Source organism: Columba livia, chromosome 7, assembly GCF_036013475.1.
Source record: "Columba livia isolate bColLiv1 breed racing homer chromosome 7, bColLiv1.pat.W.v2, whole genome shotgun sequence".
Lineage (NCBI taxonomy): Eukaryota > Metazoa > Chordata > Aves > Columbiformes > Columbidae > Columba > Columba livia.
The window spans coordinates 38555410-38583151 of record NC_088608.1 but is presented as its reverse complement, the minus strand read 5'-3'; the positions used below and the strand labels follow the sequence as shown (position 1 = coordinate 38583151).

General features: G+C 41.0%; 1 protein-coding gene across 2 annotated transcripts in view; it reads left to right on the top strand.

Moving 5' to 3' along the window:
- The window catches only part of HECW2 (HECT, C2 and WW domain containing E3 ubiquitin protein ligase 2), a 126603-nt gene that overhangs the window by 13074 nt on the left and 85787 nt on the right, over positions 1-27742 (top strand). The window contains exon 1 of one of the 2 annotated variants that reach the window (XM_065069907.1): positions 4264-4403. The exons of the other annotated variant lie outside the window; for it this stretch is intronic. The gene's annotated coding sequence lies outside the window, so the exon portion shown is untranslated. Of the gene's footprint in view, positions 1-4263; positions 4404-27742 lie in introns of those variants that run through there. 2 annotated transcript variants of the gene reach the window in all.

Genomic DNA, 27742 nt, shown 5'->3' with positions numbered 1-27742 from the left:
TACTTGCTTCAGCAAGAATATTCCAAAAGAACAATACACTCATTTGCTTGAGTTATGGAAGCTTCCTGATTTTGCAAAGGCATGATCCATTGATAATGTAACATACTACCTCAATAGAGCCTACATATACCGCAGGCTTTCTCTGCGGGTTTGATCAATATGTTTGTAAGTCGGACAGCAAGATCGTGAAAGTGTGTTTTATGAGTGACATTTCTGTATGACTTTAGATGCAGTGTGCATGGATCTCATCCTATATTATCTCCCTAGGGGTGCAGTTCTAAAATTAAATCTCTGCAAGTTCCAACAGAAACTGACAATCGCTTTTATCATCATAACTTTAACCCCAACTCAGTGATCTTTGTGCACATTTCAGTAGCTATCTGGAAGCATTAGGAACTGCAGCAGATTTCATTTCTGTACCCAAGAACTATTTTCATAATTTAATAAAATGTTATGGGTAGGAGATTGCTTTAATATTTGCCATTAATATACTTGCCATTAATGGTTTAAAAGTTTCTAAATCAAATCTTGGCCATGAGTTTGCTTTATGTGTTAATGTTTCTCTAGGTCCAAGAGCAGAAGGCCAGCTCAGGTAAGCGCTCTGCGATATCTGTGGGAGTTTTGCCAGAGGAGGGTCTGCAGTTTTGGGCTGTGACCAGATGAGCCCAGCTGGCCCTGTGCAGTGGCTCTGTTCTCTGTACACCAGAAGGGCAGAGAGCTGCTGGGGAGCCACTTGGCTCTCTGGCTGGATTAATGCCCGTCCTGGCACCGGGTAGTACCAGATCGCTACAGTTCTGAGGGCCTGTGGACCAGCTGCGGGTAGCTGGAGCAGCAAACCCCAGGTTTGCTTTCTTTGGCTGTGCCCTCCCCTCTCCCTGCTCAGACTGCAGGGCCATATGGCCTCCCATGGGGTGGACAACTCCACAGTCACTCAGGGGCTCTTCTCTATCACAAAAATCCCCGGCTGGGGACCTGCAGATGATTTTCACTCTCATTAAGTCTTTTGTGCTGCACAAAAGAGGCAGGTCAGGCCAGAGTATGTCCTGCAGGTTTTGGCACCTGGGGTGATTCTTTCAATTAGTAATTTCACCTGCTGCACAGTAATCTGTGCAGGAGTCTTCTGAAACATTTCCTTTTCTATTCCACGTGAGTGTTCTCCCATTTTAGCCTTTTTAAGTTTGGCTTTTTAGTCGTCATGGCAAATAAACTCTTATTTTGGGTATTCAGCCTGGCCCCTTGTCTTGCATTGTCTCAATTGCTGAGAAAATGAGACATCTTCATATAATATAAACAGCATTTATTGTCTTTTAGCGCTTCTAGCTGTTATATAGGAAAGGTGTCCTCTCAAAGGGCATTGTTGTTCATATACTCTACTGCTGATCACACAGTGATGGATTATGACCTTCAGTAATGATTCATCAAGTCCTTCTTTGTTTAGTCTAAATGATAACCCAAAGGAAAATAAAGGGATGGGAAGGAATGAAATATTGCTTTATTTTCTTTATTTACCGTTTGCTGAAAAGTTATATTTCACTTTTTTCTGTACTCATCTCTTGAGTATTTGTGTGGGAATTAAGTAATGCTGCCAGGCAAAATATATATTGCTTTTTAATGGTGATCTCTAATGAATTATATTAATTAAATATCTGCTTTTGTTAAGTTACCAAAGTCAAAGAGCAGCCAAAAATCCCTTTTGTAGAGGGTGCATCTGTATGTCAGTATGTCATAGGTTCTCATCACATACAGAACTTCAAGAGCATTAATTAGAAATTTTAGATGTCTAATTTATTTTGATGGTAAAAGATTTTTACAGTTCATAGCACTTTTCAGGTTTTTTTACTGAATTATTTCTGGTCATGACTGAGAATTGTTTTCTCTTCAGCGAAACCTTTTCCAAGAACATAACACAAACATTCTTTAGAAGTTTTAGGATTCTAGTACTACTTCAGCTATTTTTAGGTCCTAAACCTCCAGGTGAGAGTAATATGATTTTTCCAACTTGAACCCAATAATAGCTAGTTAGCCTTTTCCTTATTAGCATAGTGTCCGTAGGTATGTGAGCACCCTTGGAGACAGAAGCAGCAATTCCTCTATGAAATGTGTTTATTTTCTAATGTGCACCCATGTCCATTCAGTTACAGCCAGAGTTACATCTGGGGAAAATAGAATAAAATCTCTGAATCACACCAAAGACACAGAAACTGTTAATGGAGAACTATGCATGTAGCATAACATATAATGTGAATATAGAGAAATATAAGCATAGAAATGAACAGGTTTGTTATTATTGGAAAGCAGCAGTGCTGAATTTCTACAAATACTTTATATTTTACTATTGTTGTGATCGCTGCCATTTATGTTTGGGCGCACATCGAAGAGATTTAAAGATCCATATGAATTAACATTTTTGCTCAGTGGTAATGGGATTTTTCTAACATGGGCACTAGAACATACTCAAAACCCATTTTGAGGGAGAGCAACATGAAAATCCAGTGTATGATTTATGTAGTTTTTTAATTTGACAGATGAGAAGTCTTAACGTAAAGACAGTCTGCACTCGTGTCACACCATCAAAGGGCTTTTACAGCTTGCAAATCCTCTGAGAATAATTCATTAGCTAACAGTTTTCATCTTCTCAGCTTCTCATCTTATCATCATAAAAATGTCATGATAACCAACAACAAAGCACAAATAATTATAAATGTTATGAAACTCTTGGCATTACACATCCTTTTTTCTTTTTTCATTACGTTATCAATGCCAAGTGAAGGTAATGCTGAAGAGAATGTATCTAAGAATGCCCAAATTACCACTAACCTATATATGATCATCCAAACCTGAGCCTTTAATGCAAATCCAAACAGATTTATTGCAATGAATGATCAAAGTATAAGGAATCAGGGAAAATTTGTATGAGACTGATGAGTTGCACCCTGATCATTTGGACACTTGGCACGTTTAAACCACATTATAAGTGCCAGTACACGTGCAACTCACAGGAAAGAGCTAAAAGAAAGTTTTAAAGCTTCAGGTAGATGGAAGAGTGTTAATGACTTTCAAAGCTTGACCTACTTTGGAATCCAGCCACATAGCTCCTATCTGGAGCAGTTTGTCTCATGTTGTACGGAAGGGCTGAACAGCAAATTCCTTCTTCTGTTGAAGCCCGAGATAAAAGCGCAGAAAGGATTTCAAGCATGGGGCTTTGAGAATTCGCTATAGGCTGTACAAAATTTACTTTGTATTTTGAGGTACATTAATTTAATGTAGCTGCCAGCTGGTTATTCCGAAGAAAGTGTCTGCAGAAACTCATTTAGTTGCCCATGTATTGGTAGATATTTGTAATTTAGGAAGCAGATGTAGAATACAAAGTAGGTAAGGCTGATGTGCTCTTTGATTGTGGGAAGATTTTGCCTTAATGTGACTCAGGAAAAAAAAAAAAAAAGGCAAAGGCATGAGGTCTTGTCTCATAATAATAACCAGGACCTGGATCATGTAAGATAAGTCAAATGTGTCATTTTTTTACTGTCATTAGCATGACGGTGTCTTTGTTGGGCTGTGATCCTGCAGTGCTTCACATCACCAGTCCTTTGATAATCACCGTGTGTATTTTAAGTTTTCGTTTCATTTACGTTTTTTGTAACCACATTTACCTATGAAAACATTCCTGACTTCATTGTGGTGGAGAAAGCACGGGTAAAATTGCTGAAAAAGTAGGAAATGTAGAGCTGATTGCACCTACCTGCTTTCAAATAGAGGACAACTGACACCGAGAAAATGATAAAGGCTGGCTCACATTCCCGCTGGTGACACTGATAACTGCCGGTGCTTATAGCTGTGTGTGAATTGGAAGGAAATGGGCTTAGCGAAGCACCATGTCGATGGTGCTTTCTCACGAATAGCGGTTAAAATGTAGCAGCTGCAGCACCACGTTCCCCCGGCTCCGCACGGGGGGGCATCTCCGCAGCCTGCCCGGATTCACCGGTTCGGGGGGCGCGTACCGGGGCTCGCCGGGCGGATCAGCCGCAATCCCCCTCCCCTCGCCCCGGCCGTGGGGGCGGGCGGCTTTGTCAGCGGCTCCCCGCGGAGAGCTGCCCGCCCCCGGCGCCGCCCAGCGCCGCCGAGCTGCGGCCTCGGCCCGGCCGCCCCCCACCCCCGTTCTGCCGTGCTTGGCGGTGGCTGAGGGGAAGATGCCGGCGCGGAGGCGGAGACCGGCGGAGGGGCGGGGGGCCCGGCCCCGCCGTTGAGGCGGCGCGGGGGCTGGGGGCCCTGCGCGGGGAGGCGCTGCCCCCGCCGTGGGCGCGGAGGGGCCGCCGCTACCGGCGGGAGCGCCTGCCGCAAGGACGGGGTGACTCCGCAGCAGCGCAGCGCGGGAGCCGCGGGGCCGCAGTGCGCGCCTCGGAGAGGTGAGTTGGCGCTGCGGGGCCGTGCGGGCCCCTGGGCTGGTACCCTCGGGAGGGGCGCGGCAGGTGCGGGCCCTTGGGCCGGTACCCTCCGGAGGGCTCGGTGCTGGGCGGGCCGGGGCGGCCGCTCCCTCGCCCCGGGCTCCGCTCCTCGCCCCAGCGCCCGCCTCGCCTGCCCCGTCATGCGGGAGAGCCGGGCGGGTCTCCGCGGCCGTCCGGCTCCTTTGGGCTTGACATTAATCGCTTTTGGGCCATTTGATTAGGACTCGTTTCTTGCGTGGTAAATGCGTTCAGCACCTTGAACGCCGCGTTCGTTTCCTCCGCTCTCTCTCCCTCCCTCTCCACCCCCCCCTTACTAGGTCTATTTATTTATGTATAAGGTTATGCTCCAGATTTCATATAGCAGTGTCCGTTGCGGGGGGGGAAAGATCATTGTAGATTTCAAGCATGTTGTTTTCCAAACAGTGAGGTTTAATGGGTGTTTCTATTCTTGTACGGACGAAATACAGCACAGTGGCAGTGGGGGAAAAAATAGGCTTATATTCATTTTGTTACCATTCTGTGGATTATTTGTTGATGTGGAGGTCTCTTTTTTCTTGGTACACTCGTCTTGTTCTCTCAGCCTTTTCTGTGCATGTCAGTACAAACCATGAGGGTATTTTTAAAAAATAAAAAAATGAATTCTTTTTTGGGCTGTATGATGTCAAAATATGAGGAGTGCGGTGTGTGTAGACAGTAATAGTTACATAATTTAATAGATCTTATTTTTTTGCTGGGTGTATGTCAGGAGCATAGAGAGAGTATTTATCACTTCTTTTTAAATTTTCTGGGAGTCTGTGCACTACACTACATTGCACTGGAATGTTTGTAAGAGATTCGGCCCTGAACCCCTCCTGTACCAAAATCCCAGCAAAGACCTCACGTTGCTTCACTTCACAAATGTCCAGGGCTGCTTCCTGTATGCTCAAAAACTTATTTGTAGATTTTTTTTCTTCTTCCCCCAACAATTATATTTTTTGTTTGTTTTTTAAAAAAGTCAATCCACTATAAATATTTCAGTAGTAATTATTCACAGCACTAAGGAACAGAAAGAAATCTGTGTCATGGATGGATTAAAAAAAACCCTTCTATACGCAGGTGAGCAGTTTGCCCAGTTCTTAGATTCCTTTGGAAAAATTTCCCTTATTCCCTTATAAGACGATAGTGTGGCTGCAGTGTAGGGCCATAAGGTGTGATGTCATTATTAGCATATGAAAGGAACAAAACTAATGCCGTCTTTCAATCAGGCTCTAAAGCTGGAAACACATGGATGGCTTCATGTGAGCTGGAGATAACCACAGTGCATGTCAGACACTAGTCCACGTGTGTGCATAGCTCTCTCTCCTTATTTACATCTCATGCTGGAATTTAAGCATATTTCCCTAAAACAGACTCTTGAGATTGCATGGAGATTGCATCTGGTTGACTAGAGACCATTTTTAAAGTCATGCTTAGTAGCAGTTTAACTTCGCAGGACTGTAGTTGCAAAGCCTTCCTTTCCTTGGTGTGTCTTTACGCCTTCTTGTGATGCCACTGCAAACTCGTGTATCTTTCTGCCTTGTTGGCACTGGTTTGCTTGGAGCATTTGCCAGTCTCCACAAGGACCCTCTCCCTTCCTTAAAGACTTACTTGCTATCTTGCTATTTATTTTTAAAGTGAGTTTAGCTCATGGGCATTTCTATTTGTTTTACACTTCCTGAGCTTTCTCAAACCTGGTAGAATTCACAGTGTTGTGCCTTTAAGAAGCCCTATGATGGTACAGTGGCTGCCAGCCAGAAACAATATGCTGTTTTGTCAGGTTTCCTGAGAAGAAATGGAATGAATTTTGTGTTGCGCCCTTTATAAGATTAAATAGTAATGCCTAACTGAAAAAAACTTGACTTGTTTTTCTTTTCCTCTTTGTGTGCCAGCGTTCTTTAAACTGTAACTAAAGCACCAGTGTGGGACTCAATCAGCAGATTACTTTCTTTAGTGTAATTCCTTTTCATTTTTTTTTTTTATTTTTTTAATCCAGCTTGGCATTCTGTTTTTCCAAAAACTCTTTTATTCGGACAGAAATGGATTTTTAGGCTGTTGAATTTACTCCATTGGCTAATGTGATAAAGGGAGATGGTGCCCAACACCTATTTGGGCGATGTTTCTTAATCACTGAAAATGAGATGTAAATATATGCCTAAAATTAGGTGGCGTGTTCAAAACCTCTTATGTGAGACCATATCCAGCAATGCCGCCTTTCATAGTGTGGGATGCTCTGAGTGGCTGAGCCTGATTTTGTTTGATCCCGCTGGCATCGGGCACAGCATGGTCAGAGCCTTTGTCTTTGCATCATCTGTTGGTGATCTTTTGGTTGAACTCCAAAGTGGGAGAGGCTGGAGTGAAATTACCAGTCAGAAGACTATTCATTTCATTGCCTGACAGATGGAACCGAACCGAACGTTTTCTATAGAAGTCCTCCACCCTAAATGGGAAGGAGATGGACTCTTGCAACCCTGTGGGCCTGTGTTTTGGCACTTTGAAGCTAATGGCAGCATATGGGGCATTCATCTAATCATATCAAGGCCCTTTGCAAGATGAGAATGGGATTAACTGCTCTTGTTGCAAATTATTTTGATATTTGAGTTTAGCATCTGAGTTCCGTGTAATTTCCATTGAAATTGAAAATTCGTTCTTCTCATGATACCCTCTAGTACTGGGGGAAAATTAAGAGCGACTGAGGCTAAATGTGATTTGGATGTAGACACTTCTGACAACTGTCTTGATTGTGCCAGTATTTTGTGTTCTGTTCCATTAACACAGTTTTGTGTCACAACTGTATTTCTTTGTGATGGGGGAGGACTTGGTATGCTGATAGTTCTTTAGTGGATGATAATAGTTGTATTTCATGATTTGTTTAGTAAATTTGCCTTGAAGTATGCGGTTTGGAAAAAAAATAGTTGCGTCTGAAAGATAGTTTTGAAAGATGAAAAGAAAATTTTGAAAGAGGACCTTTTATTTGAAGTGTAGTCGTCAGCCTTTCTGTGTGGCATGATTGCAGCTTGTGTGTGTTCTGGAGAAGCACTAATAATTGAATTTGAAATTGAGATGTGAATCCAGCATTATTTGTCCAAAAGACCCCATTAGTACAGTCAAGCCAAATTTAGTTGTTGAGATAGTGTACTATTTGTGCTTTACGATGAAGGAAGTACCCAAAAGTGGATGATTGATGGGTCATCTCAGCTGCTTGATTTTGGGGAGGTTAAGGAGTCATTGTGACATAATTAATAGTAGGGTTAGAAATGAAAAGAATCTTGAAAATAAAGAACATGGTGTTTAAATTAAAAAAATACCAAACTATACTCGTGGTGTTGATGCTGGTGTACAACAACTCATGAGATCAGCAGACAAACCAGGGGGGTGTTCAGATACTGTGTTGGCTCAGATTTCTTAAGATGTGTGCTTCTGTTTATTTGTGAAGCTGGATTTACACACATATGGTTTGACTTGGGGGACTTTTAGTCATAAAAACTTAAATAACGTGGTCAATATGCCTATATGCCTTTTATTGGACCACCAGAGAGACACATTAGATAACAAAAATTATCATTTTGGTAATAAGCGCCACCTAAATATTGCATGGAGGAGAGTCAGTTGTGTTTTGTTAAGTGCTATGGTGGCCAGGATCCATTGGCTATGATCCACTTGAAAAATCAGATTAAAAGTTTCTGTGCTTGACAAATACAATGGCATTAGTTTAAAAATTCCCTGAAGGCTGGTGTTGGAATTAGATGAACCTAAAGCATGAACAGTAGAACTCTGTTTCTTCCAGGAACGACCAGCAGCACCTTCCAAAAATGAAAACATTGACTATCTGTGTAACAACTAACTTCTTACATTTTCCGTTCTGCTGTGTTGAGTGATGTCCAGATCTTCCCCAAAAGTTGTTAGATCTTGTAAGCATGTGCAGTGAAGTTACCAGAAGTAGAATAAATGTCAGAGTTCATGGTTGTCTTACGTGATGTTTTTGTATCAAATGTTCACCTAGTGATCCTTGAGTGTGTAGATATGACACCACTTCTCTGTTTCATTTCCTAAATGTGTTTTGTCCTTCATGGAATGAAATAACTTCCAGCAAAATATAACTTAGACTGAGCTCAGTGTTTTTAAACACATTCTATTAACTTGAGTAGGTGTGTGTGATGACATTCTAAGAGGTGGACTAATCAGTGGTTTGAAATTTTGCCCTTATTTTCCTTAATTGAATGTGGGTGGGTGTTTTTGTTTGTTTATTGTGGTGAGTGTTGTGTTTATTTTGCCTTGTAGTCTTGAAGATACTAATTTCCAAAGAGTGTCTTTTAAAAAAACTATTCACTGCTTTGGAAGAAATGTTTGCTTTTATATTGTTTGATTTCCTCTTGATACTGGTGTTGATACTGACTGTGCGCAAAGGCATAAACTTAAGTGCTGGTTTTCTAGGTCAGGTAAGTTAATAGGTGAAAGGCTTTGGCTTAGGTACCATACAAAGAGGTCTGTTTTTGACTTACGTTGAACCACGATAGGATAAATCATGAACTGAAGCAATTAACTGCCAAGGCTCTAAGAACATGAAGTCAGGAGGTTTGCATCTCTTTTAAAGCTTGCTTATGCTTCTCTCAGTTTGTGAAGAGTTCCAGGTACTATAGATACAAGAAATACGTTCAGCAGCTCTTGGCATAAGCTTCATCAGTTGGCAGCTGTATGGAGACAGCCCTTGGTTAAGAGGGGGAAAGAAACCTAACAAGTTCTGTTTCTTCTGGAGATAAACATATTTCTATTGCATTTCTTGATTATAAGTGGCTGGAGCGAGTAAAGTCAATATAAAGAGGGCTAATGCATGTATTTAATTTTTCTTTTCATTTAAATGGGAGAACTACCATGTGCTGGCGTGAAAAAAGACTTGTTTTCATCTCATAGCTTTTTTTTTCTTGCTGTAAATTGCTCATTCCTATGCTGCTTTTTTTTTTTTAAGTGACATTTTCCTTCATTAACAGATTCAAAAAGGACTGTGTAAGCCTCAGGTCTGTGCATGTCACTATGCCTCCTTTCCAAGGTCTGTGTTCTTATGGTTACCATGTAGGTGCTTTTCTTACCAATGCTTTGATAGAAATCCACCCAAACAAATGGGAGACTGCTGTGGGGGAACAAAACATAAGCATTGACAAACTCAGAAACTCTAATACATGGAAACTTTTCTGACAGATTAATTTGATTTTTAAATAAATGAAATCGTTTTATTAATGCATAAAACAGTGTTGGCTATCTGTATTTTAACAAAGACCTTGTTAACTAAAATATACATGGATTAATCACAGGTGAAATGTTTTTATACAGAATAGAAACAATCTTTTTTAAGTGTGGGTGGTGAGGAGTTCAGTTTTCCAAAAGCCTCAGAGAAGTCATATAGCCAAACTTCATTTCCAGAGGGAAAACATGTTGACTTGGTGTCTTAGCTGATCATCTGTCTTTTGGAAAACAAAAAGCAGCACTGAAAGAGTAAAGGATGTAGCTTTCTGCTGAATGTGCTTCATCACTTGTGATGGAGGCTGTAAGTCAGCTGCGAGCAAGCCTTATTTGTCAAATTATTTTGATCTTAGTACCCTAATGCACATTGATTAATGTTTATTCATGTAAGTAGCCCCACTAAAAATCAATATTGTGATCATTTCTTGTTAGTACAGAATGGGCTGTGAAATCTGGACAGCAGTGGGGCCGGGGCGATCAGGATCCATCCAGTATCGCAACAGATTCTGAGCCGGTGTCTTCTTGCTGTTGTAGATCCTTCTGTTCCTCCCCTACCCGAAATACATTTTAAATGTAAACCTTGTTCATTTCATCACCAGTTTCCCAAGAGGTAATCTGGTACTTTCACACGGACAACCTAAGTCCAGTGTGGATTGCTGAAGCCGAGAAATTGTGTCTCCTAAGGAAGGACAAAGTTTTGCATCCTGTGGAGAAAACACGAGTCTTCTCAAATGAGTCCTGTACTTAATGACTTCAATATGGGAAGCTGGTGTTGTGTGTCATACTATTCTTATTGTTTGAATGTTTTCAAATTCGCTGAGGTTTACTGGAAAAGGAAACACTTGTATGTCTGATTCCAGCTGATGTAAACGGGTATGACACTGAATTGGGCTGCTGTGATTTACACTTCCTAAAGCAGGCCAAGTACAGTTTGAACTGTTAAGTGGATTGACAGAACGTACTCTGCTTTGATTGGTGTATCTGATGAGGTTTTCCTTGGATCTGTGCAACCTACTATGAAACTTGTTAAAAAACCTGGTGAAATGTATTTTACTACAGAAAAATAGAATTATTGCATGATACCTTCAATAAAAGTTTTCTTGTATGAATGTTCTACTTTCCAAGTTACTCACTGGGTATCTGTATTACCACACATACTCTCATCTTTGTAGAATCTTAGATAGTTCAGTCTAACTGAACTCATTTGAAGACATTCTACCTCATTAAAATGTAAATGTAGGTAATCATGCTTAGCATTTTTGTAGCTCTTCTCTTAAAAAGTTCAGGTTTTGTTGTTAGTTACCTGGAATTAAAAATAGCCCATACGTGATCTCTAGTGCATGAATATTCCAAGCTGTAGGTAGGTGCTGTAGGCACGTTTTCATCTTCAGGTAATATTTTACCTAGCTATAGTTTGTATTAAATAGCATGGCTAGAATATTATGGGAGTGAACAGAGTATCACCTGTTTTACAGTTAGCAAGAACTGAATGTGTAAGAATGTGTAAGAGTGCAAACTGTCTGCTTTTTTGTGGGCAGAATTATAGAGTAGATTTAAGTATTTATCCATTATTCATGCATGGAAAGGACCCAAGAAATACAGAATTCTAAGTGTTTGTAGCACTGCACCTCTCAGACCATGCAGGGAAAAATTTGTGGTGGAAAGAATGAGTCAGCTTGTGAACTCTCCTGTATAGGTGTGCCCTTCTTGCATGATGCAGTTAGCAAATCTCAGCATTAACTGGTGGTAAAATGCTCTTGGTTGTAAAGATTCAGCAATGGAACAGTCTTTGAAGAGAAATTCAGTGAAATCTGAACTCCTACAAAGGTTTCTAGACTCCTGGTTTTGAGAAAGCCCTTTCATGACAGGCGATGGATGTCTCAGTGTGAAAAGCTTCCTCTGGCCACCCTGATCTCATTTGCACAAAGCGTGTAATAAAAAGAGCTACCCTTTTGTTTCTTAAATGTGACAATTTCCATTAAATCTTTTAAGGACCTCGCTATTGCTTTTGGTTTTTAACCACTGTAATATTGATCTTGACTAGAGCGTACAGCCTCCTGTGTGCTCTTGGAACTTAGGACAGGGCAGGAGTGCATCCCCAAAACACTATCAAGCTTCATAAGTATCACACCATCACAGAAAGAATATTCTGTGAAGAGTTAGGCCTGGCTTACCCTCCAAGTTCAACCATTATGGAATTATTTTAGTTTCAACTTGCTTATTGTAGGAGTCCAAGTGATTTTATGTAATATCAGATCATGAGTTTCTTTTCCCCCTAATTATCATTAGTGTGTTTTTAATGTGGCTTTTTAATTACAAAACCACGGAGCTTTAATCAATTTAACCACAGAACAAGAACAATTTGAGCTTTAAGAATATGTATTTTGAAATGTCATGTATCCATTATCTTTAAATTAGTCTTTTGATTCTTTTCTTTGAACTTCTCCTATCTTATCGTCCTGTATGCCCCAAAGCACATTCTCTTCTGATTTCCTTCCTTCACCGATTTCCCCCTCTCTCTTTTAGTTCCATCTTCAGGCATCTCTGCAGTTCTTTCATCATTCTTATCCCTCCCAGACCTCCAGTAATTTTGAATTTCTGCAGTTCTCTACATACACATTGATACAGATGGTCTTGCTGATCCTTTTCTGGTTGGATCAGTCTGCAAACTCATTTGCTGCAGGTGTGTATACGGGTTCTTTATCAGCTGGACTTGAACTTCACTGTTTGTTGGGTTTTGTTTTGTGTTTTCCATAGAACTTAGCCATAAAAGATTAAGGTTAGTACAAAGGATTTTTTCAGTCTCTTCAAAAAATTAAAAATACAGTGGTATGCCCACACACTGAATACTAATTTTAGGTTAGGACTTTTTTAGCAAAATCATGAAATTGTTAGAGCCATTTCTGAGCTGAGAACAAATTTGTAATGTTTTTACTTTTTTTTTTTTTTTTGCATACAGTAATTTTGACCCATCATTCTAGAAGTTATCCATGATGCTTTGTTAGGTTTGGAAAAGTAATTTTATCAGAAGCCAGGAGTGTGAATAATAAGTAAATGTACGTGATTTATATGTACTTATGCAGATATAAGTGTTGCAGAAATAGTTGCTGCATGTTAGTGGTGCTTCTAAGATTCCTGAATAATGAAAACCCTTTTCTGTTTCTTATAGGACAGTGGTGCTTTAATTGCATCTGTTCTTGGACTCCTTGACACAGACAATTATATTTATTTGAATTACTGGAAAAAAGTAATTCCTCTGGAACTTATGATGTCCAATAACCTTTTGTACTCTTGTTTGCTTTATTAGATTAGAATCAACACTTAGAACCTCTAAATAGGTTAACTTCACTGTCATAACTGATCCTACTGAAATGTATTTGTGTCTAAAATTCTGAATTTGGATCCTTTTGGCGTTCCTGTTTAACAGTCTTGTTGGAGTTCAATGCTCACAGCAAAGTGTTTAAAAAGCAGCTGTGTAAGGATTTCCAGTCATTAACTCCTATCAGAGTCCTCTGTTCTTTCAGGCTGCCTGAATCCATATATTGTACTTTGACTGCGATTGTCTCATTGGAGGCACAAAATTGTAGGCCATGCTCTTGAATATCTGTTGTACTTGATGAGAATTTAGCGTTGGCTTATGGCTGCTGAGCTGCAGCCATGTTTTGCCCTGCAAAATAACATACCAGGTATATAATTCATAACAAAAAGATCAGTTAGGAAAATTAGAATATCCTTTCTTTTGGAAACCTATGGAGGCAAACAAGCATTTTAATGGGAGATGAACCACTTTTGCAAAATCAAATGCACAAGTCACAGTTTCCTTGTAAATATTTGGCATAGCTTGATACTTAACACTGTGTTGCTCTGCAGTTGTACTCAATTGCCAATTTACAGCTTATTTTCGCTGTTATTAACACGTTTGGAAGAAAGCTCTTCTCTAGGGAGAGAAGAAGAGAAAAAATATACATGTCAAAATGCGATTAAATATTTAGCCATAATTATTTTGCATGGAGCAGCCTCAGGGAATTGCATAAGCTCTGTGTTGGATGTGTGTCTGTCTCTAGTTGTATAAACCAGCATTGCGTGACTGGAGAAGTGTCCCATGGTGGAAGGCAGGTTCACCTGTGTAAATGCAGAGCGTTTCAGTATGCAAGACAGGGTACACAAAGCAGCTGCGAAATATCAACTTAACCATTTTATTTAACCTGGCTGACTGCTGTTTCCAATGTGGTTACCGTTACTATTTTCACAGAATCATAGAATGTCAGGGGTTGGAAAGGACCTGGAAAGCTCATCCAGTGCAATCCCCCCATGGAGCAGGAACACCCAGATGAGGTTACACAGGAAGGTGTCCAGGCAGGTTGGAATGTCTGCACAGAAGGAGACTCCACAACCTCCCTGGGCAGCCTGGGCCAGGCTCTGCCACCCTCACCAGGAACAAGTTTCTTCTCAAATTTAAGTGGAACCTCCTGTGTTCCAGTTTGAACCTGTTGCCGCTTGTCCTGTCACTGGTTGTCACCGAGAAGAGCCTGGCTCCATCCTCCTGACACTCCCCCTTTCCATATTGATCCCCATGAATGAGTCACCCCTCAGTCTCCTCTTGTCCAGCTCCAGAGCCCCAGCTCCCTCAGCCTTTCCTCACACGGGAGATGCTCCACTCCCTTCAGCATCTTTGTTGCCCTGCGCTGGACTCTCTCCAGCAGTTCCCTGTCCTGCTGGAACTGAGGGGCCACAACTGGACACAATATTCCAGATGTGGTCTCCCCAGGGCAGAGCAGAGGGGCAGGAGAACCTCTCTGACCTACTGACCACCCCCTTCTAACCCACCCCAGGTACCATTGGCTTCCTGGCCACAAGGGCCCAGTGCTGGCTCATGGTCACCCTGCTGTCCCCAGGACCCCCAGGTCCCTTTCCCCTACACTGCTCTCTAATAGGTCATTCCCCAACTTATACTGGAACCTGGGGTTGTTCCTGCCCAGATGCAATACTCTACACTTTCCTTTGTTATATTGCATTAAATTTTTCCCTGATGAACTCTCCAGCCTGTCCGGGTCTCTGCATGGCAGCACAGCCTCTGGCGTGTCAGCCACTCCTCCCAGCTTGGTGTCATCAGCAAACTTGCTGACACTCTATTCCCTCATCCAAGTCATTGATGAATATATTGAATAGTACTGGTCCCACTACCAACCTTTGACCCAGTACCGACCCTGGACCCAGTACCGACACTTGATAGGCCTCCAGCTGGACCCTGCCCCCTTGACCACAACTCTCTGGCTTCTGTGCAGAAGAAATGACTCTGAGTTGTCTTTACGGTTAAGATATCTTCACACAAGTACAGGCAGTCAGGAGCATTTTTAGGGAAATCCCTGATCAGCACTGGAAGTGTCTGTCCATTGCCTGAAATATCATCGGTGCCCACGTACCTTGGACCTTAACGCGAAACTTGTGCGGTACAGGCAGCCCATGGTGTGACTTCAGCTGCTGTTCCTGGTGGTGGAACAGCTGGCTCGTGGGGTGGGAGGGGGTTCGCAATAGGTTTGGAAAATCTAGAAATAAACAAAATGAATGGGAGGAAAAGAATTTCGAAAATGCAGTTCAACGAAATGGATTGGATCATTAACGTTAAAGAATAGCACGTGCAAGCATAAGGCTTATCGAAAAGGGTTGCAATTTAAGCAAAACTAAGTTTGTTGCAAGCCTTAATGAATCCATACATCTTCATTTGTTTTCATTTAAGTCCTGGAGTGCAAGCTAACTTTAAAAAAATACTGTATATTGGTAAGTGGATGGAGAGTGTGTCAGCTTTTGTGGTTCAGAAAGAGCCTCTGAGATAACATTAAGATGAAACTCTGAACAGTACCAGCACTCTAAATTTCTATGTCTTACCCTGCTCTTCCTGTATTCATCAAACAGAAGGGGTATTAAGTTTTGTTCTTTTAGCAGCTGAAGAACATCAGTGACAGAAAAATAGAGGCTCAGCTGCTTTTTCTAGTGTGTTTTTATGTACTGTCTAAATCTATAGGAATTTCAGAAGAAGACTCAAGAAGACCAAAGCAAAAGATGATCAAAAGTATGAAAAAGCGTTAATGAAACTAAGTTGAATACAGCTTTTTATATCCCGTAGAAGGCGGCCAGTAAGAAGGATATGACAAATACCTGTAGAATCATGGAAAATACAGAGAAGCGGAGTAGAGAATTTCTTCTTTTCCTATCGTTTCAGATAATGTGACATCTAGGAGGCATCTAGCAAAGCCATCATGGAGCAAGATTTAAGAAAGCATAATTAATTCATGCTTGTAAAATATCGTGGGAGCCAAACCCAGATACATTCCATGACAGCAGTACTCAGAAATGGCTCAGAGCATTGCACAAATGCGGCAGAATTTGAGGGGAATTGGAGGCGGAATATATAGCTTGTACTGAGTGAACTGGCAGGACTGGGGGGAAGGAATAAACAGGCTTTTGAACATACAGGTCCTTTTTTAGACTTCACATAGCAGCACCGATCTTTGAAAGTAAATGCACATTTAAAATAACACCTCTAAGTCTAACTAGTAAGATAAACTTAGTGCTGGTAAATTGATGGGTACCTGGGAGAGAATGTTCTTGGAGACGATAGGGTGTGTAAAAGGTACCTGTAGTTTCTTTTCCTTGTTTGCAGACTGAGTTTATAATTGTATTTGTTGTTAAAGGAAGAAGGATTTACATAATCCTGCTGTTACCATAGTTCAGTTCCCTCCTTTTCTGTATTTAGCTGGTTGCTTTGCAGATCGAGTGATGCAGACCCCAGAAAGAAATGCTGTTCCTTTTACAACCTGTATACAAATTCTTCCAGAGGTAAATTAAAGCCTTCACTTTACAAACACATCCTGTGGCAAAGATTCTGCCTTGTATTTTTGCCGTCTGTCTTTCCCAGTAAACTGTTCCAAGGTTCAGCTGCAGTCAGTGCTAGGAAATTGCAGGCTGTTTCAAGGTTGAATTGATCTGTCTTTAATTGTTAGCTGCTGGATCCTATTGCATTATCATCAGCAAGGTTGAAAAGGTCTTGCTACCACATCTCCTTCTCAGTGAGTAAATGCTTATGCCTGGTAATCAAACGACCTCTCAGCCTTCTCTTCATTTAGCTGACGTAGACAGGACTCCCTGAGACTTCAGAAATGGAAAAGTAGATGGTAGAGGAGAATGAATGGCGACTGATGGCAAGAGCGTAGAAGGTAAAGCAAATAAGGTGATGTTTATCAAACATTTCCCACTTCAGGAATAGAAAACTGGTCTGAGAAAATTTGAGTAGACCCCTAGGTCCTTTCCCAGGTCCTCAAAGTCCTTCACGGTCTGTGAAACGGTGCCTGGCATGGCCAGCGGTGCCAGGATGGATCTCGGCCAGGCAATGCGTTGCAATTTTCAATGACTGCCTTTAAAGCAATTGCAGTGAAACAGGGAGGTGTTAACACAAACTCATAGCTTGGCTGGGACACTGGGAAAGACACTTCTCGGAATTAGTGTTTAAGATATTAATCCACATGTTTCATTAAGAAAAACAGAAGAAATACCACATGCAGTATATGAAAACGTTTAAACACTTTTTCCCCCTCCAGCATTGTTGACTTTCCATTTACATCTGTATCCAGTGTTGATTTAAGCTCTAATTTTGGGACCACTTACGTTTGTACAAATTTCCATTACGTTCATTATGGATGTGCAGAGTCAGCTTGCACAGAAAGAGCTGCAATGTTGTAATCCTCTCAATTTAAGGATTTATAAGGTAACAGAGGGCTAAGAATAGCTCTAGGAAAGTGCTCATTGAAGGTTGCTCCTACCAGAGCCATTCATCCAGCCTGCAGCCCACTCTGTGTGCTCCGCAGCTGGGCCAGAAAATGTGCGGCAGAAATAATTTGGACGATTGTGGCCTATTCTCTGTTTCTTGGCTGGATTTCAGAACGAATCGGGAGCTGTGCAGGCGCACGTGCTCTCTGGCAAAATACCCTTTTCAGAAGGGTTGCAGGAGGGCGGGTAACCCCGGAATGTGTGTGTGTCCAGACTTTGGTGCACACAAGGGACAGAGAGGAGATGAAGGATTTGCTCTCCCATTGACACTGAAGGAATCTCAGGTGTCTTGTCCGGCCAGGAAAACTAGATATTCTATATTCTCCTGCTGAATACAGGTCATAACTTTTCCTGGCCTTGTTGGATTGGTTAATGCACAGCGTCTGGGGAACTGAGCTGCAGGATTTGACGGGTGAATTCTCCAACCTGTGCCACGCAGGGAGGCAGATGAGACAGATAGAAGCCAATTCTGTGGCCATTGCTGCATCTCCCAGGCTCAGGACCTTTGCATGGCCTGTGTACAGCTTTCAAGCGGTGTCACTTGTCTTTTTCCCATGTTTCAAAATATATTGACTGCATTCCTCTGTTTTCCTTGTAATTCTTTATACTAGCTTTCCTTTTGTGGTGTTTTAGCTTCTGCCAGTTATTATTAGCTCTGATCCTGTTGCTGTAACTCTTTTTAATTTGAAAAAAATGTAGCTTGGCTGCTGGTGTCTGGAAACGAGCCAGGAGCAGCTAAAGAACGAGTGGCAACAAAGTCTGCCCAAGTTTCCTCTGTTTAGATGAACCTGCTTGACTTGGATCTCAGCAGTTTGAATTTTGATATCTTGTTTTGAATGGTCTTGTGAACTTTCTATTTTGTACTGTTTGGACATCAGCAGGGAAAGTGGACGGCCTTCAAAGTACTGTACCAGCTAATTAATGCAGAGAGAGTAACATCTGTGTCTTGTTTTCGGTGAAATGTGAATTGACTTTCAGGTTGAAGATAATACCATAAATATATTGCAAATAGGATAAACACAATAAAGAATACAGATGTCTGTAGGAATTTTGAATCAAACTGTATATAAGCATTACAATGAAATGCAGAAGAATGTGAGACTTAACTCGGGGTTAAGCTTCAGAAACATCTAACTGGACTTAAAAATTCAGCGGTTTTAAAGGTGAAATACATATAGCATTTAGTCTAATGAGCTATGAAATCAACACATCAGAGTGTCCTTTATTTTCTTCAGGCATCACTCTTCTGGTTTGTCAGATTTTTTTCTTGTGTGGAGAAATTCAGGACCAGTGTCTAAGGATTAACAGGCTTTTTGGATAATTTGTTAGTCTGCAGGAACTGACACTTAATTTCATTTCTTTTTGAAATTACTGTGTTGGGAGATACCAGACTAATTAATATATTCAATATCAGTGTAAAGATAAACTGTGATTAGCTTTGAATTTTTGTGGAAGAAAATATACTTGCATGAAGGGAGGGAAGGTGACCCATGTCTTTTACAACTCAGATCAGATAGATGTTGCAACAACTCCTTGTGAAGGTCTTCCACAAAATAATTATTAGCATGTGGTAAAGCTGAAGTGCGTGTTCTACAGAAATGAAGAGTAATAGCGTTTTAACATAATTCCCACTACACCAGTAAAGCTTCCTAAAAAAAATAACATTACAAGAGTGCAATAGCAACTATCAAAAGTATGTGTTAGTCACTTACTGCAAATGGCTTTCCATTTAATCCTGGGAAAAACAGAGATGATATATCCCATTTGATAAATGTATGGGTAATTTAGGGTGAAGGCATGTCTCTCTGTAAAAGGAACAAACGCTTTGTTCTCCACAAATGTATTTATGAACCTAAAAGGTAATCTTTGTGTAGGAGAGATGACGAAGTTATATGAGAAGTTCTCCTAAACACTGCTAAATAGCTTTGGAGGCTCAGCTCTAACAAATTGCTGTTAGGAGCTCCTTCCTTTGTCCATGCACTAGTGAGTTTCATTTATATAAAGTATGTAGGAGCCTGTACCCATGCCTCACTGAATTTGAATACTCGTCCTGAGTTTTGTCTAAGTGCTGCATAAGGATTGTATAATTTAACATCATAAATACATTAGTAAACAGAGATCCATATCTTTTGGTAGATAAGCTTCACTGGAGCAAGGGCCTCTACTTGCAAATACAAAACATCTTAATTTTTTATTTAGTTAAGCTTTTGAATTTGAGATTTAGGAAAAAATATAACTTCAGCCCTGGTAATTTCCACTTGTATGCTTACATGTGTTTGTATAAATACATGTATGTGTATGCGCACACATTTTTAACAGTTGTCTGTAATATGTAAGTGCGTGGGTATGTGCCTCCACACAGGTATCCTTTCCATTTTACACCAGAAAAACTGCAAACACAGAAGTGAGCAGAATGGAGCCGCGAGGAGGGCCCGTTGCCTTGGTTACCGGGCAGCCACATCTCTTCTGGACTCTTCACTCACTGTCTAGTACTTAAATAGAAAAACGTATGGATACTTTCACAAGGGTTTTGCTCGCACATTGTTACAGAGTATCAGAGAACACTGTAGCCAATAATTCATTTCCGATCTCCTGACGCTAAACTTATGAATGATTTGCTCTCCACAGCAGCAAAAGCTGCATAATTTAAGAGAATGCTAAGTAAGGATGGCTTTCTGCTGGCTGCGGTAGATGCCCATGCATAAAACAACTTTCAGGTCACGCTGATTTTTTGTCTGTGCTTGGGAAATACCTTTTAGGAGCATGAATATAAATAGGAGAGAGTAGAGGACGCCGGAGTTGAGTGTTCCCTTGGGAAGGTGCCCGATGCTGTGCGGTTCAGAGAGGAGAACTGGGGGCTAATGCACTGAGGGGGTGGGCCCTAAATCAATTAGCAACATATTATATGAGGGAAGCTTCTTGGAAGGAAATTGGGATATGTAATTTTTATGGGTTTTACCATCCGTGCCACATCCTATCCGAAACCTCTTAAAATCTGCAGCTTTGTGAAAGCAGCTTCAATCTTTTCTTCTTAGGTTGGTTTGATACTGTGCTTGTGACTTACTGATATCCTTGTGCTGGAGGTTTGTATTAATTTTTCAAAAATGCATTGTTTATCTTCATTTTAGGATGTATTCTACTAACTGGTTGTGAAAACAAATTTCATAGTATACCTCTTAGTATCTCGGTATCTTAGTACGACCTAAGATACATTCCTGTGTGAAAATACGGATAACAGGTAGCATTCATCCTTCGCAATGTAATGTGGCTGGACAGGCTAATGAGAGCATAAACAGCATTTATTGAACCGCAGAAATAGTGTTTTAGGCTATATTTCACAGGCTAGGCAATCATTTGGTCTTCACTATACAACAATGTAAAAATATATATATAGTAGGTGAGTTTAGCTCTTTGAAGGCAGGTTTTCAGGCAACTGACCTTTGCAGTAGTATATACAGTACTGGTACACTGTAAGTGAGGTACTGTAATCCTCATTCTGAAACGTTTAGCAGAAAATAACTGGTGAAGGTGTTACCATACTAATTAGCCCCAATATGAAATGAACAAAGATTCGTTACTGCAGTATCTTGGAACAACATTACAGCGAAAAGCCGAAGCTTTTTAATGTCTTGCTGAAGTCCTTAGTAACCCTGTAGTACTGGAATAGTTTCCTTGGATGAAGTGACTAACAGTCGTCAGGCACGTGTGCTGGAAACAGGTTCCTGGTGGGATTCTGCCCAGTGTTCTGTGGAAATCCCACTGGTGTTACGTTGTGATTGACCAGATTTATTGATGTGTCTTACGACCTGTACCGCCTGTGTGATTCCCAGGTATCACTAACTGGCAGTTTCGATACTTCAGTGCTGCTGAAGAGAAGGAGGATTCTGGTATTGTGTTTTTACACCATTTTCTGGGTGAGGACCTTCACCTCCTGGGGCAGGTGGTTTCCTCCAGTAGCACCAGCACGATTTCGACAGAATTCTGGTGAGTTTGGCTGCTGGCGGGAGGCTCTGGAAAGTATCTGCAGCTGCCAGAAGCTCCGTGTGGTTTTTCACACTCCTGCAGAATAAACATCTTTATGAACAAGTGCTCTGACTGTATTTGATTTTTGAAAAAAATCTGATACACACTCTGAATGTCCAGAGGAGACAATAGCAGAACTGCTTTTATTCTGACGTTTATGTAATTGTATATTATGGCCATTTATGTGATATACCTGTGTTTGTGTTCTGTTTGAAAGCAATAGATGTACCTTCTAAGCCAATAATGGATGATGCTGTAAGTGACCGAAATAAAAATAAAAGGTCCAATCTCTTGCTACACTTGATGGAAATACTGATTTCCATTTCCAATTCCAATTAGTGATTAATTAATGCATTGATAAGTGTTTTCGTGCCTTCCTCTTTCTCCTGCCTTCCCTGAATACTTTAAGGAAACTCATGTTTCTATAAAATCAGATTTATTGCTGAGAAAGGACTCAGACAAAAAAAGGACATGAAATAAGAGGCAAATAACTGCTTTACTCTCTCCTACTGCCCATAGATGCCTTGATGCAGGATAAAATTAAATTATTGTTGATTTATTCATGCTGATTAGGCGCAGTTCTTCTCTTAGGGAGATGGAGTTCACTAACTTATGCATTTACCCAAATCAGAAAGGAGTCCTCCTAAATCCCAGCTATAGTGCAGCAGGATTTGAACTACATTGAAAAGATCTCGGTGAAAAAATATTTCTTTTTGAAGAAGTAGTTTATCTGGGGTAAAATCAATTCACTTGTTCCTTGAGAAGACTGTGTCTGCATCATTTTTAGGTTTTTAAAAAGGGGGGGAAAGAGTATTACAGTAATTTCACTAATAAAAATTATTTAAGAGTGTTTCTGAAGGATAATCTCACAGGTACAGTAAGTTACGCAATGAAAGCAGCTACAGTTCATGGGGTGTTTTCCTGTTTTAAACCAGTTATTTTTATCAAGTAATGTTTAGCATGAGACTGAATTCTTCAGGCTTCTGCTAACAAATAGAGTGGTACTTTGATCTGTTGTACTCTCTTGTCAGTTTTGTCCTTTAATTAGAGTCCATTTCACTTAGATTCCGAAGTGGTATTTGGCTAACAGTAGGATGCCAAAATAAAGATCCCAAATCATTCATTTCCCCTAAAGAATGCTTACATGTAACTCTTCCATGTTCTGAAATTTTGGGCTTAAAAAGGAAAAACAAGCCACCCCAAACCCCTAAGTGAACTACTCTTAATTTTGCTGTCTTTTAAATTCCTGAATAATTCTGGTTTTGTCATATTTATTTCCTTCAATTCATGACTTATAAAATCAAAAGTAAGCTGAGTTTGCAGGTAGTGGTGACTTCACAGGATGGATTTTCCTTCTCCCTGGAGCAGGTAGCCTTGACATAATGGTCTTATGATCCTGAAACCTTGTGAAGGTCAGGATTGCTAACTCGGAATTGCCAGTTTGGTAAATACTTTTAAAAGGAGAAGATGTCCTTATATTCCTTTAGACTGGAAGCTCTCGCTCTTTGTGGGTATATCTGTCACCACTTTCCCATGTCACTGAGGGAACGCTAAGTTTGAATTATCGCTGGAGATTTTGGAAGGGAAGAGAAAAACCTCACATCTAAGTGTCGTGGTTCTAATTCTGAGAGGAAGCAGATTGCTGGGAAATTGTTTTACCGCTAATTAAAACCAGCAGTAAAAGTCATTGGAGCTGGCTGTATACATTTAACCACAATCTTGCTTTGCAATCGCAGTGTCAGCACGGAGGAAAACAGCAAAGTTCTTATTTTCCCAGTGGTGGTGATGATGAGATGTGATGAAGTGCATCATGTGTAGGTAGAATTCCCGCTCGAGATTCTGTTTCTTCATATTAATTATGTTGAAAGAATGTAAATTGGCTTTTGGAGGATTCGGATTTTGGAGCTCCATGCATTAGTAATATTCCAAGGTACCGTATTTCAGCGAGATGAAGCTCAACAAGGGCAAGTGTTGGGAGAACCACAGAGGTGTGCTGCAGGAACTCAGTGACACTATTAGACAAAGGTGGAAGAGACAGCCTGGAATAGAAAGAGAAGTATAAAAAATTACGGCATAAGGATGTTGAAGCTTCACAAAAACCAGTTTCGTTGTTTTGCTTTCACCTTGGCAGCAAAATGTTATTTTAAGCTGCCCCTCAGCACGTTTAATTGCTTAGAATGAAAGATGCGTTGTGTATGAATCAACACAGTGCTTTGCAAATATTCGCTATAGCTTTAAAATAATCAAGATCGTTATTGTTGGGGAAAAAATGATAAATATTTTGAGATGAAAATAGAGAATGTCAACCACTTACTGTGGAGAGTTTGGCATCCTGTCCAAATTAGGCAATTTGGACTAGTTTTGCGTTATTTTTGGCCAACTTTGCTGGCACTGAACTGGTCTATCAGAAACATCACAAATAATTCTATCAAAGTGAATTCTTGGGGAGAAATAAGATAGCATACATTGTATGGGAAAAGATCATATATCTAAGAGACTGACCTATGATAGAACTAATCTTCTTTTTACTTATTTCACTGAGACATGAGATCTTTGAGCGCTGGGGGGGTTGTGTGATAAGCCTCAAACTTACTCATTCCCTTTACAGAGCACCAAGAGACTTGAGGAACGTGCACTTGAGCACCGCGGTAACTTTTGGTAATGAGAAGCATGGAAAAATACCGTTCCTAAAAAGTGTAGTAAAGGAGCTGAGACTCTTATCTTTAGGAAAAAGAAGGAAATATGCCTAGTTTTGAACTATTGTACTTCTACATCCTGCAAGGCACAGATTAAACTTTTCCATGAGGCAAAAGAGAGTGGTGAAAATAGGACAGGCGGGGAGACTTGTGGTTGTTTTCTGAGTACAACTTGACAATCAAAGCATGGACATTTTCTTCTGTTACTCTTTCTGGTTTTCAGATGTGGGACTAGATCGAATGAAATCCTCAAAGGATGAAAAATTCAGGAAAACACAAAAAGCTTAAGGAAAAGGGTTTGGAAAATACATCTCTTTATCATGTGCAAGAGAGCTTCCCAACCTTCCTTTGGTTTTTAGGACATGACTTATCTTCTGCCATGGCTGCTTTTGACCAAATGTTGACCATGTTATCCTTGTTGACATATTCACTTCTCATAGTTGGTTCTGTCCCCTTGGAGAACGCTTTACCCTGTTGTGTTTAATAACTAAAATAAATTGCTTGTGCATATAGCTTTAAAATGTCATACTTGGAGTCTGCTGATTTTTTTTTTTTTTTTTCCCTGGCATGTTTCCTTTGTTAGACAGTGAGTCACAAGCTGTCTCATCCTATTAATAGCTTGTTAATTCTTAATTTCAAAGCCTCCTTTTGTAAATGTATTGTATTTAGTAAATCATTATGAGTACTCTGCTTCTCTAAATACCTAATTATGTGTTTCAAGGTAGTTTTATCAGTTTAATTTGTTGACTACATGCAAATTGTATGGATTAACAAACACCTCCAGCACCCTCTGGGTGAAGAACCTTCTCTTCAGTCTTTTTTCATAAATATTTTGAAAGTAACTTAAAATATTCACCTAGTTAATGGCAATGCAGTACTAACACCCATCGAGAAGCTGTCAGGGATGCTGTGGTGCAGTCAGGAGAGCTTTATATCGTGATTCTCAGTTGGATGTGTTGGGAGGATTTAAACCCTTTTTTTCCAGCGTGTCATACTTGGAATGGTGTTTCGGGGATGGTTAAGATGATGTTGAGGTGTTTTGATAAGGAATCTTGAAGCAAATGGAGGAGGAAGAACCTCAAACCCAAAAAGTCATGAAAAATCGGCTCTGAAAGTAACAGTTTCTGTGGTTTTAATATTTATTTAACAGAATAACACTAAGAGCAGAGATTTAGTCCTGGGACTTTCATTACTTAAGAAATTTCATTCTGCCCATTCAGATGGTCTCTGACCAGTTCCTGCCTCATCACCGTTCTGTTTCCTCCCCTTTCTGCTCCCTACTATAGATCCTAAATCCTGCCTCCTAAGAATTTAAATTCTCTTAGAAGCACATATCTGTTATTCTTATGCGGAGTTGTTGTGACAGGTAAAATAGATTTTGTATTTCCAGTATCTCACCTACTTCTGTTTTCACCTTGAACAAAAATAATGTAATGTTCTGCAGTGCAGGATGTCTGCACCCTTGTGTTGGCTAATTGGAAATGATAACAATTAAAAAAACAAACAAAAACCAACCACCCCCCAAGCACAACTGTTTAATGCCCACGAGGTGGTTGATTGTGTGAAGCTGAATATTGCACTGTGGAGCTGTTAATAATAGAATAGGTTAGTCATATCTGAACCGTGACTATGAATGCACAATGGGATTGTTGTGAATTCTAGGTAAGGACAAACGGCTGCCATAGCTGTGACTTTTATGCCTCTTACGGGTTCAGGCTTAGGGGTGCTTATAGGAGATGACATCTCCAAATTGGGAATTTAAACTGAGTAAAATATTTGCTATATTAAATGCTTTTCTGAGGATGATGTTTCACTGTCCACGCTGATACTAGGTAACATTAAACTGCATTTTACTGCGTGCCCCACCAAATCACAGTATCACAGTATGTTTGGGATTGGAAGGGACCTCAAAAGATCGTCTAGTCCAATCCCCCTGCTGGAACAGGAACGCCCAGGTGAGGTCGCACAGGAACATGTCCAGGCGGGTTTTGAATGTCTCCAGAGAAGGAGACTCCACAACCTCCCTGGGCAGCCTGGGCCAGTGTTCTGTCACCCTTACTGAGAAGAAGTTTCTTCTCAAATTTAAGTGAAACCTCTTGTGTTCCAGCTTGATCCCATTACCCCTTGTCCTATCATTGTTTGTCACCGAGAAGAGCCTGGCTCCATCCTCATGGCACTCACCCTTTATATATTTATAAACATTAATGAGGTCCCCCCTTAGTCTCCTCTTCTCCATACTAAAGAGCCCCAGCTCCCTCAGCCTTTCTTCATAAGGGAGATGCTCCACTCCCTTGATCATCTTCGTTGCCCTATGCTGGACTCTCTCCAGCAGTTCCCTGTCCTTCTGGAACTGAGGGGCCCAGAACTGGACACAATATTCCAGATGTGGTCTCACCAGGGCAGAGTAGAGGGGAAGGAGGACCTCTCTCGATCTACTAGCCACCCCCCTTCTAATACACCCCAGGATGCCATTGGCCTTCCTGACCACAAGGGCACAGTGCTGGCTCATGGTCATCCTGTTGTCCACCAGGACCCCCAGGTCCCTTTCCCCTACACTGCTCTCTAATATGTAATTTCCCAACCTATACTGGAACCTGGGGTTGTTCCTGCCCAGATGCAGGACTCTACACTTGCCCTTGTTAAATTTCATTAGGTTATTCCCCACCCAACTCTCCAGCCTGTCCAGGTCTCTGGATGGCAGCACAGCCTTCTGGCGTGTCAGCCACCCCTCCCAGCTTAGTGTCATCAGCAAACTTGCTGATAGTACACTACAACGGGCAGGCAGATTTGTGTCTTAACACAGAAAAGTTTCAGCTGTCTATTGTGCAGATGGTAAATAGGTTTTACGCAGGATAGCCCCTGCATTCGCTGTGCGCGCAAGAGAACAAGTGGGAGTATTTGAAGAGTGGAATGAAAGGATTGCAGATTCTGGTTAGCTACAAAAGGCCGGTGACATGACATAGAATGGGGAATAATTAATTTTCTGACCTGCTAGAAAGTTCTCTGGTAGATCTGTGGCAGTATTTTCTGATCTTTTAATTACTGTGCCTCTCCCTTTGCAAAGCGGTCTGTCCAGTGGCTAAATGTGCTATTAACACGGTTTGCTTTTGTGTAGCCTCTGCTCCCTGTGCATCTGCAGGTCAGCAGCACCAGCTGCCCCTTGCACTGATGTCCAGCGCTGGGTGAGCAACGAGGACGATTCCAGACCCAGCTCGGCTCATCGGCACACACAGGCTCGGGATGGAGCTCAGAGCTTATTAGTTACCTCACTGAAATTCAGAGCCAAGAAAGCAAATTTTAAATCTTTCGCGGTCGTGCAGTACTTCAGCTTTGAAACCACCCATTGTTACTTCTGCCAAACTTTTATTTCTTATAAGTATTTAGCAGTTTGCTTTGAAGATTGGCATATCATCCTAGGGTTTTTCGTTTGCGTATCTCAACACTTGGCATTCTAATTGTACCTTTGCTAGGTCTTTTATTACCATTTGCTTCAGAACGATAGTT